General features: G+C 42.4%; 1 pseudogene; it reads right to left on the bottom strand.

Annotated features, from left to right (window-relative positions):
* The window catches only part of LOC141640245 (uncharacterized), a 199,841-nt pseudogene that overhangs the window by 146,249 nt on the left and 33,709 nt on the right, over nucleotides 1–19,883 (bottom strand).

The raw sequence follows: 19,883 nt of genomic DNA, 5'->3' as shown, positions 1-19,883 counted from the left end.
TTACCCATTTTATCAACTTTTGCATTTAACAAACCAAGATCGATCAGTAGAGGCCGCTACCGCGGGCGGGATTGGGTGTCCGGTTAAAGGGGTTCCCAATACGTACCTTCACCTCTTACTCAGAAACTTTGGATAGTGGACGACCTTATCCAGGGCGTACGAGAGTCATTCTAAAGATAGGATGCTAAAGAGGGACGACTCCTTATCTTTAGTACCTATGTCAAACACTGCTTTTTACCTTGGTTGACCTAGGTATAAAGTGGATTCGAACAGGTTCGAAGCATCCCAAAAATGCTTGGCGGTGACTCCGAACATCTCTTCCATCGTTTCGAGACCCTTGCCGAGAAGAAACCGACCGATCTAAAACGATCCGGTCGAAAGCATTCTTACGCCGCCGAGCATGGATTTCAAAAGACCGCTGTACGTCCACAAATTGGCTTGGCGTGTAGGTGGGTTCATGTCCACAAATTGGCGACTCCGCTAGGGAAAACTAGTACAGTTTTGCGTCTTTGTGATCCCTAGATGGTGAGACTCGAAAGAGGTCTTGGTTAAAATGCAATAATTGTTATTACGGTCATAGTCGGGTTCCTAGTCTGGGCCCACAACTTAACCCTCTTCGACCAATTGGCACGTCTCGTCGGCGTGAGTTTTCTCATCCCCGTGTTTTGAACCCCGGTTGAGTCAAGCATACCGTTGACGTTACACATTTCTGTTTCGCCAAAGAGCTTTCATCACCTTTGAGCACGAGGCTAGGGCACCCTCCTTACACATTTTCTTTGGATTGGTATCCCTCTCGAAAATCGGGGTTTGATCGCTTGGTGTGTAACCCACCCTTTTAAGCCAAAACCCGTGTCAGCATTATGCATAATATAATGAAACTGCGAGTGCTTATGTGTTATGTGATCATAAGTCCTTCCGTGTCGTTTCAAACTTTCGAAAAACACCTTTCTGCGCCGTTATAAAGGCCGTTTCAAACCTCGGACTTTCGCCGACCGTTGCATTTCAAAAAACACGCCTTTCTAAGCCGTCGTAATGACGATTTTCAAACCCGATTTTTTACAACCATTTCAACACGCCTTTCTAGGCCGTCGTAATGACGATTTTCAAACCCGTTTTTCTACAACCATTTCAACACGCCTTTCTAGGCCGTCGTAATGACGATTTTCAAACCCGGTTTTTACAACCATTTGAAAGGCACCTTTTTACGCCGTTATAATCGCCGCCTTAAGACACGTATTTTAACCCGTCTCGCGCTGACACAATGGCTTTTTCAAAACCCGAGAAAGGCACACACCCCTTTCTCAAAACATTTTCAACCCCTGAGGACCATACACCGTCCCCGAGACCTTTTCAAACCTTTCAAAGCTCGATTTCGAAAACATACAATTTTGAATTTCAAAAAACTATCTTTGGAAACAGTACATTGTTTTCAGAGCCAACTCAAACTCGAACCATTTTTTTAAAACAAACTTAAGACAACCTTTTCAACTGGTCGACTTCTGAAAATCCCTATTCCTCGGGAGCCGTTCATAAAGCGACAAACGAATTTTTTTGAAAATCTCTATTTTCGAAAACTTCAGTCCACCATTCCAATTCCGCCTCGTGTCTATCGAGTCGAAGCAAACATACTTATGGGTCTTTACTTATGAGTCATCTCACCTCGAGACTCATTCAACGACGTCACGCGACTACATTGAACGCGAATCAAAGCCCGGTCAACACCGTCACATTATAAATCCAGTCAGCAGCGAGGCACCACACACAGTTGCCCTCGTCGCATTGAGTCTGATCTATTTTTCCGTCCTTTGCGTTGTCTGTGTTTAGTCATTAAACCGTGTCGGATTGAGGTGATGTGAGCCGTTTTTCTGCCTTAGAGCCATGACCCTATTTTCAGCTTCATCCAACAACAATAATGACAACAGAGATGTTACAACTGCTCAACAAGCCAGCTTGCTCACCTCTTTTAAGGTCACCCTGGACCGTCTTGAGACCCGTATCGACACCCTGGAAAACAAGGAAACCGGAGAACACAACACTTCGCCTTTGATTGAAACCGAGAAAAGGCTCAGGCTTTTGGAGGAACAACTCCTAGCCCGTGATAACAACATCCACCTTGAGAACAATCGAAGATGCGAACCCGTTTGGGATAAACTACCCGACAACTTTACCTTGACCGATGTACCCAAGTTCAAGGGAGTGAAGGACCCACTCAACCACATTCGGGCCTTTAAGGATTACACGGCCATTATGGGGGTCAAACAGGAACTCTTCACTCAGATCTTCCCGTCATCCCTGGAACTGATTCCCCGCCAGTGGTACTATTCCCTCGAACCCAAGAACCTTACCACCTGGGACGAAGTCGTCGTTGAATTCGCCAAACAGTATGCCAAAAACGTCGAAATCCAAGCTAACACCCGAACTCTTGAGGTCTTGACTCAGAATGATAAGGAAGGATTTATGGAATCCTAACCCGTTGGAGGAGGTAAGCACTCAACTGGTTAGTAAGCCGACTGAATCAACTTTGGTGGAGAAATTTGTCAACAAACTCCGCCTAGTTTATGCCAACCTGCTGAGATATCAAACATCAAGATGTTCCGGGACCTACAAATCCTCGGTACCCGCATTGAAGATGATCTCCGTAAGGGTGTCCTAGCCATAACCACTAGTAGAGGCTATCAGGGGTCTACATCAGCTGGATCTCGCCCCTATGGCCAGGAAAACAAAATCGATGAGGTCAATCTCCTCGAACTAACCACAAAGAAAACTGAGCATCCTCAAAGGGTATTCACAAACTTGGGATCAACCTATGCCAGTGCCTTAAAAAGACTCATGGACCAAGGAAAACTACAACTAATTGGACCCACTCCGGACTCGTCCTAGGCTAAGAAAACCCGCTTCTGGAATCCCAATGCCTACTGCCAGTATCACCAGGGAAAGGGTCATGACACGGAAGCCTGCTTTAAGCTGAAGCACATCATTCAAGACATGATCGAGAAAGGAGAGCTACCTTTACCTTCACCCACAAACCAAACAACAAAAAAACCCCCTTGGGAATCCGTGCCATCTCTGATGACGAGCTAACCTTGGATTGCTCGCACCTCATCCTACTTATTGATGGCGAGGTGAACGCCCTCGAGAATGATACCCCGGACGGGATGTTCGTATTCAGCACCGCAACCGTACTCGCTATGTTCCAACAAGTTGTGGAAGCCATAGTCAGTCTCTCAAAAAGGATTACCCGACTTGAGGACGCCTACCACCGGTTGATTTTCAGCCCACCAACACCAATACCGCGTCTAAGGGAGAGTCCTCCAAACATCCAAAACTACCCCCACCAGGAAGGATTGCTCCCACGACGGTTCTAGCACGCACCCCACATAATCAACTCCATAATAATCAACCCCACAATAATCGGCCGCACAAAAATTACTCTCACAAAAACTTCCCTCACAACAACTACCCACTGAGGAATACCTCTCCATGGTATCCTCGTGATCCCGAAATCAACGGTATATGAAGAGACGACGAAGAAGATATCTACATGATTCCGGGAAAGGGCACACAAGCAAAAGAGATCGGTCATCTTACCCGATCGGGACGCCCCCTACCAAATCCCAAACAATTCAATAGTCGTTCCAACAACTAATGACCAGGCTGTCCCGGACATGGACACTCAACCCAAGGTTCCTGAAAACTCAATCCTTAAACAACTGCAAAAGGCAAAGGCCGAAATTTCAATTTGGCAACTGATTGCTACATCCTTCGAACATTGGCAGGCCTTGCTACAAGCCTTGGGAAAGTTGACAATTCCCTCTACCTCCTCTCCTGAAGAAGTGGTGGCACATATGACAAGGGATGTCCCCGACCTGAACAACCCGGTCATCTTCTCTGAGGAAGATATCCTTCCGTTTGGGGCAAACCATAACCTGGCCTTGTACATCACCGTACAATGCCTCAAGGGGAATGTGCCTATGGTTCTAGTGGCTGACGGATTCGCGGTTAATGTCATTCCCCTCAAGATGGCTCATAAACTGGGTATCGAAGAAGCTGATTTGGTCCGAACTAACCAAAGAGTATGCGCCTATGACGACACTCGTCATAAGGTTGCGGAGCTTATCACCTTAACCATTGCAACTGGGCCCTTGGAAAGACAAGCCAGTTTTCAGGTGGTCGACATCGATGCCTCTTTGAACATGCTTCTGGGACACCCCTGGATTCACGCCATCAAGGCCGTCACCTCAACCCTTTACCAGAAAATCAGGGTCCCTTTCGACGGGAAGATAATTGTGGAGGATCCTACAAGTGGTATCGGAGCATAGGCCACGAAATTATTTTTGTATGATTTTCATAAATGGATTGAAACATAAATTTTTGAGAAAGAAAAAAAAAAAAAAAAAAACAATCGGCCGAAATTTTTTTTTTTTTTGCCGAATCAATTTTTTTTTGCCGAGTTGATTTTTCGGTTTTAATGTTCTTGTTTCCATTTTGATTTATTCATATTGTTGTTTTAATTAGTTAAGATGATAATATGATAAATTTGTAGATGTTTTGATTTAATTAGAATTAAATTGAAATGTAAATGGAAATTATTAATATAGATTTTGGCACACATTATTAATAAATTGTTGTTTAAGGTCATGTTCCATTAATCTAAATGTTGATGATTATGCCAATCTTGTTCTAGTAGCAACATTAAACAAATTTGTTCATTATCAAAGGTTGTTTGTTTTTTGTTTTTTTTAGGGCATATGCCGCAAGCAATGAAAAAAAAAAATCTGTTTTTTTTCTTTCGGTTTTGTGTAATTACCGAGTGAAAAAGAAAAAAAAAATTCTGTTTTTTTTTGTATTTGTGGAAATGCCGAGTGCATTATAAGAAAAAAAAACTGTTTTTTTGTTTGTTTTTTGTTATGCCGAGAGTAATAAAAAAAAAATTTTGTTTATTTTGGCCAATTATTATTATACATTATATATATAATGTATGATTGTTTGTTGTGAAACAGTTCACAATTTTGGGATACCTACATTATATTAAAGAGGTTTAAAATAATGTTAGATTAATTCATATTACAAGATTAATATGTATTAAGATTGAAATTATTGTGAGTAATTGAGGAATTATCACATAATTTGATCATTTAAATAAGTGGTTTGGATAAATTACTCTACATAATTAAGGAATTATGTCTTGAATGATTAATTTTATAGTTGATGCATTTTTGTTTAGTTAAATGAATCGTTGAATGGTTTAATTTACGTATTTTTGCAATCGGTTGTAATTTGTAATACCTAGTGTGGCCTTAGTTAATTATGTTTTCGTAATGATGGAAACATAATTTTAATGTAATTTTGAGATCTCATATCTCCTTTTGGATTTCTTTAAGTATTATGGTTTTGAAATTAGAATGTAAAAAGGTTTATTATGTAATTTTTAAATTGTAATTTCGAGAAGACTAAAGATGGAGATTGGATTGCTCACTCCCCCTACATGGACCAAGATGGAACATCAAGACAAGCTTCTCGGGTCCAAGGATGGATTCCAAAGTTGTATTTATGTTCATTTTGGTAGATAGGCCACACTAGGACTTTATTTTTGTTTTACGTTTTACCTTTCTTATTGCTTTTCACTCACATGATAGTTAGTGCATCATATTTCGCCTAAACCAAACCACCTACTAAAATGCATGAAAATTGACTCATATAGTTTGGATGTTAGTTTTCATAGACATACAGATGTCACACAATTTTAAGCCATCACCTTAGTTTATTCATTCTCGCATGCTAGATATTAGTTCAATTAAAATGAATTAAAATAAAGTTGATGGGATCTTCCTCTAAAACTGAAATTGAGACTAGTCTTTATAGGCCAAACAGCTATGAATCCCTTCTTCGTCGGTAGGCATATAGGACCTTACTCTCCATATGACCCCTTCTATGTTGGGTAAGTAATTTATGTTGACTTAGTTTACCTCAACATTATAATCCGAAGAGTTTCTCGTGATTATGATGGACTATAGATAGAATTTATAGAAATTTATCGACCAAGAATTCTAATAGTAGAATTAGCCAAAAGGTTGGCTTATCAATTTACAGATAATTGAGTCTTGGGATCATTTATATAATTCTTGAGGGAGGTTAATTGTATAAATGCTTGAGTCTTCGCGTTATAACAGTATTGCATTAGACTTAAATCATAACGATGAGTATGCTTATTATATTTATTCTTCTTTTCGCAGTGTAAAATACGTTTTATTTTGATAATACTGCTTACAACAAATGGCTGGAAATAACGAAATCCCTATGCCAAGTGCCACACTTGGACGCGAGTCCTGGCTAAATGCTTTCATGGACCACATGAATCAGTTCACTCGACTGAAAAATGACGGGTCCAACTTTGCGGACTGGGAGGCATCATTACGGAATGCTGCCATTGCTGACGGTAAACTCAAGTACTTAACTGAGCCAATACCGATAAACCCAGGCCCCAATGCAGGAGTTAACGAGTCACTTGCTTATAGTGATTTCGTCATGGAAGCGGGTGCGATAAAGAACGTACTCATTTTTGCAATGGAAACCAATTTGCAAAGATGCTTCATTGCCCAAGGTACAAACAAGATTTTCACCACGCTCACTAATGAGTTCTCAAAAGCACCGAGAATCGTTACTTATGAGCATACCTGTCGCTTCTTTGATGCGAAACTCCAGAAGGGCCAACCGGTTAGCCCACACATTCTTAACATGATTGAGAATGTCGAGAAATTGGAGGCACTTGATTGCAAAATCAGTGAGAGCATAGTCATTGACCGTGACACGGCTGTCGCGTACCTGTCAAAAATAACCAACTGGCCAACTAACTAGTATAGCTAGGGAAGTCGGGTCGAATCCACAGAGAGGTAGGAATTTGACTGCTAAAACTAGGCTCGTCTAAGTAACCAAATCGGGGTTTATAATTTGTGGTTTCTAAACTAAAGAGAGTAAAGAAAAGAGGAATAAAGAAAGGAGTTTAACAGATAAAGAGAATAGCTAAGACAAGCGGTTCACCACAATCGTCCGGTCGAGTAATCTAGGTCCCAGGTCAATGCAATACAGTCCAAGGGGTAGCGAACGTCACCTTTCGGTCCTTAATTCACCCTAAAGTGTAAACAGTTTAACTTTCGTCCTCGCTGCAATACTCTATTGTTCGCTACTAGTCTCCCCCTTCCAACCTTTCGGTCCAGGTCAGGGTCCACCAAGGATAAGGGTCTAATTGCGTCGACTCAATTAGGCAATTACAATTATATGTAGCATTTTAACAACATGGACAATACTAGCATTAACCCAGTAATTCGATTACTCTCCCTTCAAATCATGGATCCCCTATAGCCTTAGCAAAGGAAATTAGCTACTCATAACTATCAGATTAACAATTACGATAACCAAACAATCAAAACTAAACATGATGACAAATATAAAAAGATGATTGAACGACTATAAATCAAAGAGAAGAAAAGGAATTAAGAACAATAAAAATGATTAAGAATTAAATGGATTGATAATACCGAAATTCGAGTAGCAAAGTAGTGAACAAAGATCCGAAGAACTGTCAAAAGTAACAGTGGAAATGTGCGTAGTAAAGGCGATAGGAGTAACGTAGTGTTCTCCTCGATCTTATCTTTGTAAAAACATCTTAAACCTAACCTATGGACTGATTATGAAAGGCCCATAAAAGATTAGGTAGAATTAAACTAAAGCGCACGAGAACCCCTCGATCGAGTAAGATGATTACTCGATCGAACTCCAAGTCACTCGATCGAGCTAGTGCATCCACTCGATCGAGCACTGCTGTTTGAACTTCCTCGATCGACTCCACTAACCAGTCGATCGACCAACTTCAATGTAAAAAGCATTCGATCGAGCAGTAAAACCACTCGATCGAGCTATATAAGCACGTCAGGACTCGTGTTTCTCCCTTGCTCAGCTCATGCGCACTCCAGGTGTGAAATTCCTAAGCTCCGGCTCCATATTTCCCATGAATGCATACCATTGGGACAATTAAGGCTCATTTTAGCTCCTCCTCGGTCAATTCCTGCAAAATACAATAAACGGACCAAAGTAGAATATTCGGGGGTATTTGTAGCCAGATGCTACATAAAAAGCACAGAAATGCGTGTAAAAATGAGGTGAAAACCTTATATAAAGGACACGCATCAAATCTCCCCAAACCAAACCTTTGCTTGTCCCCAAGCAAATGTGAATGCAACTAAGGGTGAACAATATAACGGGACCAACGCATCAGCTACAAATCATCCAATAGAACCAATTTAATGCAACAAAATGACAAGGTGGCAACTGAAAAGTGCAAACGAGTTAAATTAATATTTCAAGCTTACTGAACCGTCGACCTTGCAAGATTCAAAGATGTCGGACTCTCACGGGTCGCTCGTCACTCAAAATCAGGTACAGGGTGAGCGTATATGTGAAAGATAGGAAGAAGCAAGACACTCACCTAACTCGATCTATAAGAACATGCATGCAATTAACATGAATAAAGTCTCTACAACCGTACATAAGCATTCCAACCATACTAATGACCAAGACACGTGCCGAGGACTTACATTTGGGTTAGTGAGGTAATGGGTAGGAAGGGGCAAAAATGAATTTGGATATGTGGGGTTAATAGCTAGGCTAGCAACAACGGATCCAAAAATAGACTGCATCCCAACTTCGTACTTATAACAGTAAGATGAACGGTGCAAAATTATGCACAAAACTCATAAACACCAAAAATCATCGACTCCCCATAAAATATAAATAAGGCATGGGAGTGTGAAATATTGAGCAATTCTCATTCTTTTTCATTCCTCTCTTTTTTTTCATTTTGAAATTTTTTCTCTTCTGTCTCTTTTTCGTTTTTTTTTTTCACTTCTTTCATTTTTTTTTTTTTTCATTTTCACAACTCAACACATTTTTCTTCTTTCTTTCCCTTCAATTCTTCCACCATCTTCTGAAATCAGATGAAATAACCATATTGCAATAACACATTCCAAGAACTACTCGTTACTAGCTCAGCTAGGGTAGGAAAAATTATAGAAAGTAGTTGATGGGCAAAAAGGCAATTTGGCTATGTGAGGCTCATGGATAGAATGAAACAAGGGGAACTGCCTCTCCTAACACGTGTCACCATCCACAGACCGAATGCATACAGGTATTAAGAAGACTAGACTCATGCTTATGCAATTTGATGTTACATGTCTTAAAGAGAGTACTACTCACATTCTAAATGAAACCGGTCATGAATGTCACCAGTTAAATAAGCTCTAACCTCAGAATGTAGTGTAGCTTGCCGACATCAAGAATCAAGTCTATTCGTTCAGATAAGAGAAAAACAAAAACTCGTAGATTATGCACATAAACACGCCAGCTAAATGTCAAGAAAATGCAAGGCTCAAAATAAGGATTCAATGTAGCGTCAATGTTCAAATGTTCCGACTCAATTTAAACATGAAAATTTTGAAAATTTTTGAATTTTGGGATTTTTATATGATTTTTAGAATTGATTAAAACAACAATGCATGCGGAAATAAATAAATGTGCAAGCAGAAATGCAAGAAACATGCAGACACAGATATGGATGCATACCTCCCCAAACCAAACTGTACAATGCCCTCATTGTACCAAAAATAGGGAGAGAAATGCAAACTAGACGGGAAAGGAGGAGTGGTGCCGGGAAACTTACGAAACATCATATAGCGGGACCTCCCCAAACCGACCATGAACATGGGAGGTCAAAGAAAGTCAACAGCGGCCTTGCAGACGTAAAAACAGCGGCTGGAAGTCATAACTGCTCGATCGACCTCCTGGAACAGCTCGATCGAGTGAACAGTGTATGGGAAGGGTTCGATCGAATGACAAGCCACTCGATCGAGTAAGCCTTGTTATGGATCTGGTCGATCGAGGAAAACATCCCTCGATCGAGTAGCGGCCAGCGTCGAGAAGCGCTCGATCGAGCTCAAAACCCTTCGATCGACCACTTTTAGCCTGCAAAGGACGCATGAAAGCAAGGAAAATACGGAAATTGTTCCAAAGCAGCGTCTAAATGTTAACTTAAAGTTTAAAGGGAAGCAAATAAACGGAAAAACAAATAGTTCAGCAAAAACACAAATAAAACTGTCCGGGCTGCCTCCCGGAGAGCGCTGGTTTAAGAGGTCCCGCACGACCTTTCTGGTATCAAGTTACTGGCGCGTCGAGCTCGTCGAAGCGCAGGACTTCAACGCGGTTGTCCGCTTCACTCGCCTCATGGTAGTGCTTCATGTATTGGCCGTTCACCTTGAATCTGCGGCCCTCGGAGTCTTCAAGTTCCACGGATCCAAACTTAGTGACGGCTGTCACCGTATATGGACCACTCCACCTGGACTTCAGCTTGCCAGGAAATAGTCTCAATCGGGCATTAAACAGCAGCACCTTCTGCCCCACATGAAACTCCCGAGGTAAGATTCTCTTGTCATGCCATCTCTTCGTCTTTTCCTTGTAGATGCGCGAACTGTCATAGGCATTGAGCCTAAATTCTTCCAATTCATCTAGCTGCAAAAGACGATTCTGACCACACAGTTTAGGATCGTAATTAAGCTCACGAATTGCCCACCAGGCCTTACATTCCAGCTCAACAGGTAAGTGACACGATTTCCCATAAACTAACCTATAAGGTGATGCACCGATTGGTGTCTTAAAGGCAGTTCTATAAGCCCATAATGTGTCATCTAGCTTAAGACTCCAGTCTTTCCGTGATTTAGAAACTACTTTAGACAAGATCTCTTTCAGCTCGCGATTAGAGACCTCTACCTGACCACTAGTTTGGGGATGATACCCCAAACCACGCCGGTGTTGGACACCAACTCTAGACAGTATGGAAGTAAGTTTCTTTTCCTTAAAATGCATCCCCCCATCACTAATGACGACCCTAGGGACACCAAAACGGGGGAATATGATCTTTTTGAACATCTTTATCACGGTCTTACCGTCACAATGAGGTGAAGCAATTGCCTCAACCCACTTTGACACATAGTCTACAGCTACTAAAATGTACCTGTTACCTTTACTGGATGGGAACGGTCCTTGGAAATCGATGCCCCAGACATCGAAAACCTCAACCTCTAGGATGCCGTTTTGTGGCATCTCATGTCTCTTCGAAATGTTCCCTGATCGTTGGCATGCATCACAAGCTGAAACAAAAGACTTGGCGTCAGCAAACAAAGAAGGCCAGTAAAAACCAGACTGAAGTACCTTAGCCACGGTGCGCGATGGACCGTGGTGACCACCATATGAAGAGGAGTGACAGCCTTCCAGGACTATTTTGGTCTCCCACTGCGGAATACACCGTCTGTAGAGACCGTCTGCACATTCCTTAAACAAGTAAGGATCATCCTGGAAATACGCTTAGCGTTATACTAAAACGCTTTTTTCTTGAGAAGAAAGGTCGGGCGGCGCTTGCCACGACAACGGTTAGCTATATCTGCGTACCAGGGTTCCTGGTCAACAATAGACGATATGTGAGCAATTAAAGAATCGTCAGGAAAAGAATCATCAATAGGGAGAGAATCTTCCCCTTCTTGTCGCATCAGCCGCGACAAGTGATCAGCTACAACGTTCTCAGCTCCTTTCTTATCCTTAATCTGCAAATCAAACTCCTGAAGGAGGAGTATCCATCTCAGTAACCGCGGTTTAGCCTCCTTCTTAGCAAGGAGGTGCCTCAAAGCTGCATGGTCAGTAAAAACAGTGACTTCTGACCCAACTAAATAAGTACGAAACTTCTCTAAGGCATAAACTACAGCTAACAGCTCCTTCTCAGTGGTAGTGTACTTCACTTGAGCCTCATCCAGAGTTCGGCTCGCATAGTAAATAGCATTCAAGGCTTTGTCTTTCCTCTGGCCTAGCACCGCTCCTAGTGCGTAGTCACTCGCGTCACACATGATCTCGAACGCAAGTCCCGGTTGGGAGGTCAGTATGATCGGCGCAGAGACTAAGGCCTCGCTTTAACCTGTTAAAAGCGAAAGACAAGCGTCGAAAACACAAAAGGGGCATCTTTAAGCAACAGTTGTGTAAGTGGTTTAGCAATTTTGGAGAAGTCCTTGATGAACCGGCGATAAAAGCCAGCGTGACCAAGGAAGCTCCTCACCCCCTTGACATTAACAGGAGGTGGTAGTTGCTGAATCACTTCCACCTTTGCCTTGTCAACTTCTATTCCCCTATCAGAAACTAAGTGCCCTAGGACAACTCCCTCGTTGACCATGAAGTGGCACTTTTCCCAGTTCAGCACAAGGTTAACCTCGATACAGCGCTGCAACACCTTCTCAAGGTTAGACAGACAGTTAGAAAAATCACTTCCATATACACTAAAGTCATCCATAAAAACTTCCATGATAGACTCAATATACTCTGAAAATATCCCCATCATACGCCTTTGGAAGGTGGCAGGGGCATTACACAAACCAAAAGGCATTCTGCGATACGCAAAAACACCCTTAGGACAAGTAAATGTAGTCTTGGCCTGATCGTCTGGGTGGATAGGGATCTGGAAGAACCCTGAATACCCGTCTAAATAGCAGAAAAATTTGTGGGAAGCTAACCTTTCTACCATTTGATCAATAAAAGGAAGGGGGAAGTGGTCTTTCTTAGTGGCGGCATTCAGCTGTCTGTAATCTATGCACATCCGCCAACCGGTCACTACTCGGGTAGGTATCAATTCATTTTTATCATTCTTAACTACAGTTGTCCCTCCTTTCTTCGGGACTACCTGTACGGGGCTTACCCATCTAGAATTACCTACCGAATAGATAATACCTGCATCCAGCAGCTTTATTACCTCAGCCATCACAACATCCTGCATCTTCTGGTTCAGCCGACGCTGACCCTGCCTGCAAGGTTTGTGATCCTCCTCCAGCTCTATCCTGTGCATACAAATATCGGGACTAATCCCCGTGATATCATCCAGTGAATAGCCCATCGCTTTCCTGTTTTTCTTAAGTACAGCTAATAAAGAAGTCAGCTGATCATCACTAAGTTTGGCACTAACAATGACAGGATACTGCTATGTGTCATCTAGAAAAGCATATTTAAGATGAGAAGGAAGAGGCTTACGTTCCGGTACCTTTACCTCAATGGAGCAAAGAGTGCTGATCATTTGCTCCACCTGCTCTCCCTCACGCTCATCTAAATCGTCAACAAGCAAATCCAATGCAGCGTCATCGTCCTCTGGGCTATCTGCACACTCATCAAAAAGCATGAGAGCTTCCAGTGGGTCCTTCATAAAAGAACCCGACCAGAAGTCATAAATAGACTCATCAATGATATCGACCGAATAACAAGTGTCCTCGATCATTGGGTGGGCTAAAGTATTAGGCAAACTAAAGGTGATAGCGTCATCCCCTACTGCAAGAGTCAGACGCCCTTGTCTAACATCAATAACGCCCACTGTACAAAAAGGAACGTCTTCCTAGAATAATGCTGGGTCCGGGGTGTCCTCGGCTATGTCCAAAACAATGAAATCTCTTTGGGATGTAAAGCTTGCCTATTTTCACAGGCACATCCTCCAAGACACCTAAAGGTCTCCTAACAGATCTATCACCATCCAGGGTAATGTTAGTCACTTTGAAGTGACTCAGTTTCAATTTCTTGCAGACAGGAAGGGGCATGACACTAACACTGGCACCTAAGTCGCAAAGGGCCTTATCAATAATCATATTGCCTATGACACAAGTAATAGAAAAGCTGCCCGGGTCTTTCATTTTTGGAGGGGCCTTATTTAACAGTAGGTTACTAGACTCTTCCATAAATGAAATCGTCTCAAATTCACTCAAGTTCCTCTTACGCGTCACGATCTCCTTCATAAACTTAGCGTAAGTGGGCACTTGAGTGACAAGTTCGAGAAAAAGGAACAGTTACCGGAGGTTCTTCACGATGTCTACGAACTTACCGTCGTCTTGTTGTTGCTCGATCCTTGCGTCCTTCGGGGCGACTCGGAAAAGGTACCCTGGTAGCGATGAGTGGTCCTGCGACCTTTCCTTTACCCTTATCAATTCGTGACGTCTCCACAAAGGGGGGGAGATGACACGGTGGCGGTATTAATTAACAAATTGGGATTCCCGCCACTTACAAAGATCGATCGAACGTCTTCACCGGTCGATCGACCGCTTTCTTCCTCAATTTCATTCGATCGACCTATCCTGGCACTCGATCGAGTGCCTTCTTCAGCCTCTTCACTCGATCGACCAACCTGGGGCTCTGTGACTCTCGATCGATCCAATGTCACTCGATCGAGTGATCGGTGATTAGAACCGCTCGATCGAGTGGATGTGTTGCTCGATCGAGTGGTTACTTGCACACGCAGCAAGCATTTCTGCGCAGAACTCATCTAAATCGTCTTCTTCATCACCGTCGACACCTCATTTTCTTCATGATTAAAGTCACTTTGGAAGTTCATTGCACTGACGGAATCGCAAATTGGAGGAGTCTTGGCTTGGTCTGCCGCGAGTGTTAGGCTGCGCGACTTGCTCTCTCAATTCCGATATAATGTAATCCGATTGCAACATGATGGATTTCGGTTCGGCAATTGCTTCTCTTGAAGAAGGAGAGCCCGGCTGTGATGTTGGCGTAGAAGGGGTAGAAACGCTCTTTATCTCCTCATATAACTGGGAGAAAGGAACTCCCTGCTTGAACTTCTTGTATGCAATGGCACGCTCTACACCTGCCGTGCACTCATAAAGGTCGTGCCCTTCCTCACCGCATCTACCACATGGCTCTGTATGCTCTGTAATCGTAGGCATCTTGGCAAATAAACTGCTATCCTGCAAAACTAATCAAAGCTTCGCGAAAATGAGATCAGTCTCAAGGAATGAATTCCTTGAGACGAGAGACAAACTTAATTTAAGCAACAAATATGCACCACCTCCCCGGCAACGGCGCCAAAATTTGACACGGCTGTCGCGTACCTGTCAAAAATAACCAACTGGCCAACTAACTAGTATAGCTAGGGAAGTCGGGTCGAATCCACAGAGAGGTAGGAATTTGACTGCTAAAACTAGGCTCGTCTAAGTAACCAAATCGGGGTTTATAATTTGTGGTTTCTAAACTAAAGAGAGTAAAGAAAAGAGGAATAAAGAAAGGAGTTTAACAGATAAAGAGAATAGCTAAGACAAGCGGTTCACCACAATCGTCCGGTCGAGTAATCTAGGTCCCAGGTCAATGCAATACAGTCCAAGGGGTAGCGAACGTCACCTTTCGGTCCTTAATTCACCCTAAAGTGTAAACAGTTTAACTTTCGTCCTCGCTGCAATACTCTATTGTTCGCTACTAGTCTCCCCCTTCCAACCTTTCGGTCCAGGTCAGGGTCCACCAAGGATAAGGGTCTAATTGCGTCGACTCAATTAGGCAATTACAATTATATGTAGCATTTTAACAACATGGACAATACTAGCATTAACCCAGTAATTCGATTACTCTCCCTTCAAATCATGGATCCCCTATAGCCTTAGCAAAGGAAATTAGCTACTCATAACTATCAGATTAACAATTACGATAACCAAACAATCAAAACTAAACATGATGACAAATATAAAAAGATGATTGAACGACTATAAATCAAAGAGAAGAAAAGGAATTAAGAACAATAAAAATGATTAAGAATTAAATGGATTGATAATACCGAAATTCGAGTAGCAAAGTAGTGAACAAAGATCCGAAGAACTGTCAAAAGTAACAGTGGAAATGTGCGTAGTAAAGGCGATAGGAGTAACGTAGTGTTCTCCTCAGTCTTATACTGTAAAAACATCTTAAACCTAACCTATGGACTGATTATGAAAGGCCCATAAAAGATTAGGTAGAATTAAACTAAAGCGCACGAGAACCCCTCGATCGAGTAAGATGATTACTCGATCGAACTCCAAGTCACTCGATCGAGCTAGTGCATCCACTCGATCGAGCACTGCTGTTTGAACTTCCTCGATCGACTCCACTAACCAGTCGATCGACCAACTTCAATGTAAAAAGCATTCGATCGAGCAGTAAAACCACTCGATCGAGCTATATAAGCACGTCAGGACTCGTGTTTCTCCCTTGCTCAGCTCATGCGCACTCCAGGTGTGAAATTCCTAAGCTCCGGCTCCATATTTCCCATGAATGCATACCATTGGGACAATTAAGGCTCATTTTAGCTCCTCCTCGGTCAATTCCTGCAAAATACAATAAACGGACCAAAGTAGAATATTCGGGGGTATTTGTAGCCAGATGCTACATAAAAAGCACAGAAATGCGTGTAAAAATGAGGTGAAAACCTTATATAAAGGACACGCATCAGACCGTATGCTTCATTCACTTCATGATGGTTTTGCCCTCTTCAGGGCAAATTACTACATGAATGACATGAAGAAAAGTCCTCATGAGCTACACTCACTTCTCGTACAGACCGAGAAGGATATGAAATTGAGTGGGAGCATGAAGCAAGATGTTCTCATGATTTCCAACAAGGATAAGGGTAAGGGCAAAGCTCCCGGTGACCTAACTGTAGGAAAGCCAAAGTTTAAGAAGCCAGGAAATGGTAAGAGTGGGCCTGGTGAGACTAGTGGCTCACAAGGCAGGACAAAGAGCAAGGGCAGTGACATTGAGTACCACCATTGCCACAAGACTGGGCATTGGAGGAGGAACTGTCCCGTGTACCGTGAGGACATAAAAGCAGGCCGCGTCACTGTTGTTGGTATGTCATCTTATATTCATATGATTGAGATTAACCATGAAAGTTTCGGAACTTGGGTACTTGATACTAGTTGTGGTTCTCATCTGTGTAATCATTTGCAGGGCCTAAAAAACATCACACCTCTCGGAAAAGGGTGATGTGGACCTGCGAGTCGGGAATGGTGCTAGAGTTGCTGCAGTCTCAAAGGGAACATACGTAATCCAACTCCCAAGTGGTTTTGAGTTATATTTATATAACTGTTACTATGTACCCAGTTTATCTAAGAACATTATTTCTGTTTCCGTACTTAATAAAGACGGGTTTTCATTTTCAATAAAGGATAATAGCTGTATATTCTCTTTTAATGAAATGGTTTATGGCAAAGCAGTTTCCATGAATGGAATTTGTGTAACACCCCCATTTATTTAAGGGCCTGAACTAGGACTCCTCAGATAATTGACGGTGTTACCATCTCGGAAACCCGAGGCAGTAGATAACAAAGGAAAGAAACACAGTACTTTATTAAATGCTTATAGTGAGATTACAACTGGAATTAAAACAAAGTCTCCAAAATATGACCAAAAGATGAAGTCTGATAAAACTACTAGTAAGACTAAGGTGGGCTAGGCACTAAGTCCGTCATCCAAGCTCTCTTCCCGCCAGCTCCTATCGGTCTCGAAATACCTCAATCTGCTCCCCAATAATTGGATCATCACAGGGCGTACACGAATACACGGGTCGGCCACCGAAGCTGAGTAGGGAAAACAATTAAACAACAAAATATAATATGCATGATCCTCCGTCACCTCCATCTCCATCTCAACTCGTATCTCATATCTCATTTCTCATATCTCATAACCCGGACAACCCAGCCATACCGATCCCCGGTAGACTATATATATCGACCGTAGCCGATCTGCCGCACTCGCGGTGAGGACACCAGGGCAAGTCCTGCAGAACCCGCCTGGGCCTTATCACAACATCACATCGTATCTCAACATCGTCACCACCACATCGTCCTCCAACTCCAATGCATATGAAATGCTCAACAGTAATTAATGCAATGCAATATGTATATAAATCACTGAACTGATAAATCATAAAGTCATGCCAATTACCCGATGTTGTGATATCATACTCAATACGATCAAATCAATCAATCACCTTCCCGAATATAAATGATAACGTAATTCAACCACCATGAAACAAGTCAACACAATTCGATTAATAACGATAATAGGACAAGTGTATTTCCCTACCTCAAAGTGCCAGCAAATCCAATTAAGTAGTTTAAGCAGTCCCGAACATAAAGCAATGAATTTGATTATCGATCCATCACGAATTCGTCACCTAAAACAATTATAATAATATAAATACTAACTACTAAATATAGAGATCTCCCAAAATAGAAACTTTCCCGATATAGTAACTTTCCATTTTAACCAGTCCCGACTCAAAGTAATTAATTATGATTAATTATTATTTTATTTTAAATACTCGGAACTAAACCCAAATGATATTTAAAGGATTAAACGAATTATGCTTTTAAGAAAACCCGCATCAACATTTGAACAATTCAACAACCCGACTCAAAACCCGTCTTTAATCGTTTACTTAACTCGGGAATTAAATTAATTAATTAAGCATGCGATAACTTAACGGATTCTAAAGATTAAACAATGACAAAAACCCGATTCAATCACTAAAATAACCCGTCACCAACACCACCCCTTCACTCTCACCCACGCACCACCACCGGCCACCACAAGGCCGTGTCAACCGCCATCTCAAACACCCACTCTGCCCCAGCCACCAACGGCCACCCCCACTGGGGTCGACGGCCGCCGGCGAGGTGAACCACGGCCGTCTTTTGGCCTGGTTCACAGCCGTGCCTCACCAAACACCCCTGTTCTCGCCCAAACCACCACCGCAGCTAACAACCATCACCTGCCAACTCACCACTGTCCTGCTCTCCGTCAGCCCGTGAACCCAGACGTCATGGCACCACCATTTCGACCTCCCCCGAGTCCATGGTGGTGCCACCCCAATATAGTCGTGTAAACCGCCTGAAAACCCATATTATAAACCCGTTTCATCACCCCTATCGCTGCCGCCTTTCACAACCACCATTACCACCCAACACCACCCTAACCACCACCATAACACTCGTCCCTTACCACCCATTACCAATACCCCATCAACAACTACTATCCTCACCTCTCTAAGTCACGAAACAATCACCAAAACCCGACATCAAATATGAAAAACAGAGGGAGGGTTGAACTCCTTACCTTCCTGCCGCCATAGCTGCCACCACGGCCACCCTAGGTCGTCGACAATGGTCCCTTGCTCGTCCTTGCTGTGCCGTCAACCACCTATGCTCTCTCTCTCTCTCTCGTTTTACGTGAGGGTGAAGTTTGAGATGAGGAAAGGAGGGAGGCGGCTGAGTTTAGAGGGAGGCGGGTTGAGGGATTAGGGTAGGTAGTCTTTAGGTTTAACTAGGGTTAGGGTTAGGGTTAATTGGGCTGAAACTGTATTGGGCCAGCTCAAATGGGTCACTGTTTAATTGTTTAGCTCACCTTTCGAATTCCTTTTAAACCCGTCTTTATTAACTTGCGATAGTTTAACTAATTATCGACTCAACTATTTTCCCGACATAATTGTGATATAAAATGTATAATAATTAATATAAAATAATATCCGTTTAATTAATTATATTATATAAAAATACGGGGTATTACAGTCTTCCCCCCTTAAAATGAACTTCGTCCCGAAGTTCGCTCCCGTACCCAAACCTCCGAATGGTATTGCATATCGTACTTACGGACGTCGCGTATTTCTAACTTGGTTAACACACACTTTTGACACATCAATTACACATAACAAATACGAAATGTTACATTCTGCCCTCCTAAAAATAAACTTCGTCCCGAAGTTTAACTCGTCTTTTCTTAACCCAACTAACTGCAACTAATAACTACCTGAGAACACAAATATATAACAACTAAATACTCATCTGAGAACACCATCATCTTTCCATCTCAATTCCGATCTCAAACTCAACATAAACTCGTTAACCATGGTCGCACTGGACCGCAACGTAACTCGGCACAAAGGCCCCACAAATCATAACTCAATACCAGTGGTTTAGTCACACTTTTTTTTTTTTTTTTTTTTTTTTTTT

The sequence above is a fragment of the Silene latifolia genome, unplaced genomic scaffold (assembly GCF_048544455.1).
Source record: "Silene latifolia isolate original U9 population unplaced genomic scaffold, ASM4854445v1 scaffold_75, whole genome shotgun sequence".
NCBI classification, from domain to species: Eukaryota; Viridiplantae; Streptophyta; class Magnoliopsida; order Caryophyllales; family Caryophyllaceae; genus Silene; species Silene latifolia.
The sequence above is the reverse complement of the archived record's forward strand: the minus strand, read 5'-3'. Positions and strand labels throughout refer to the sequence as shown.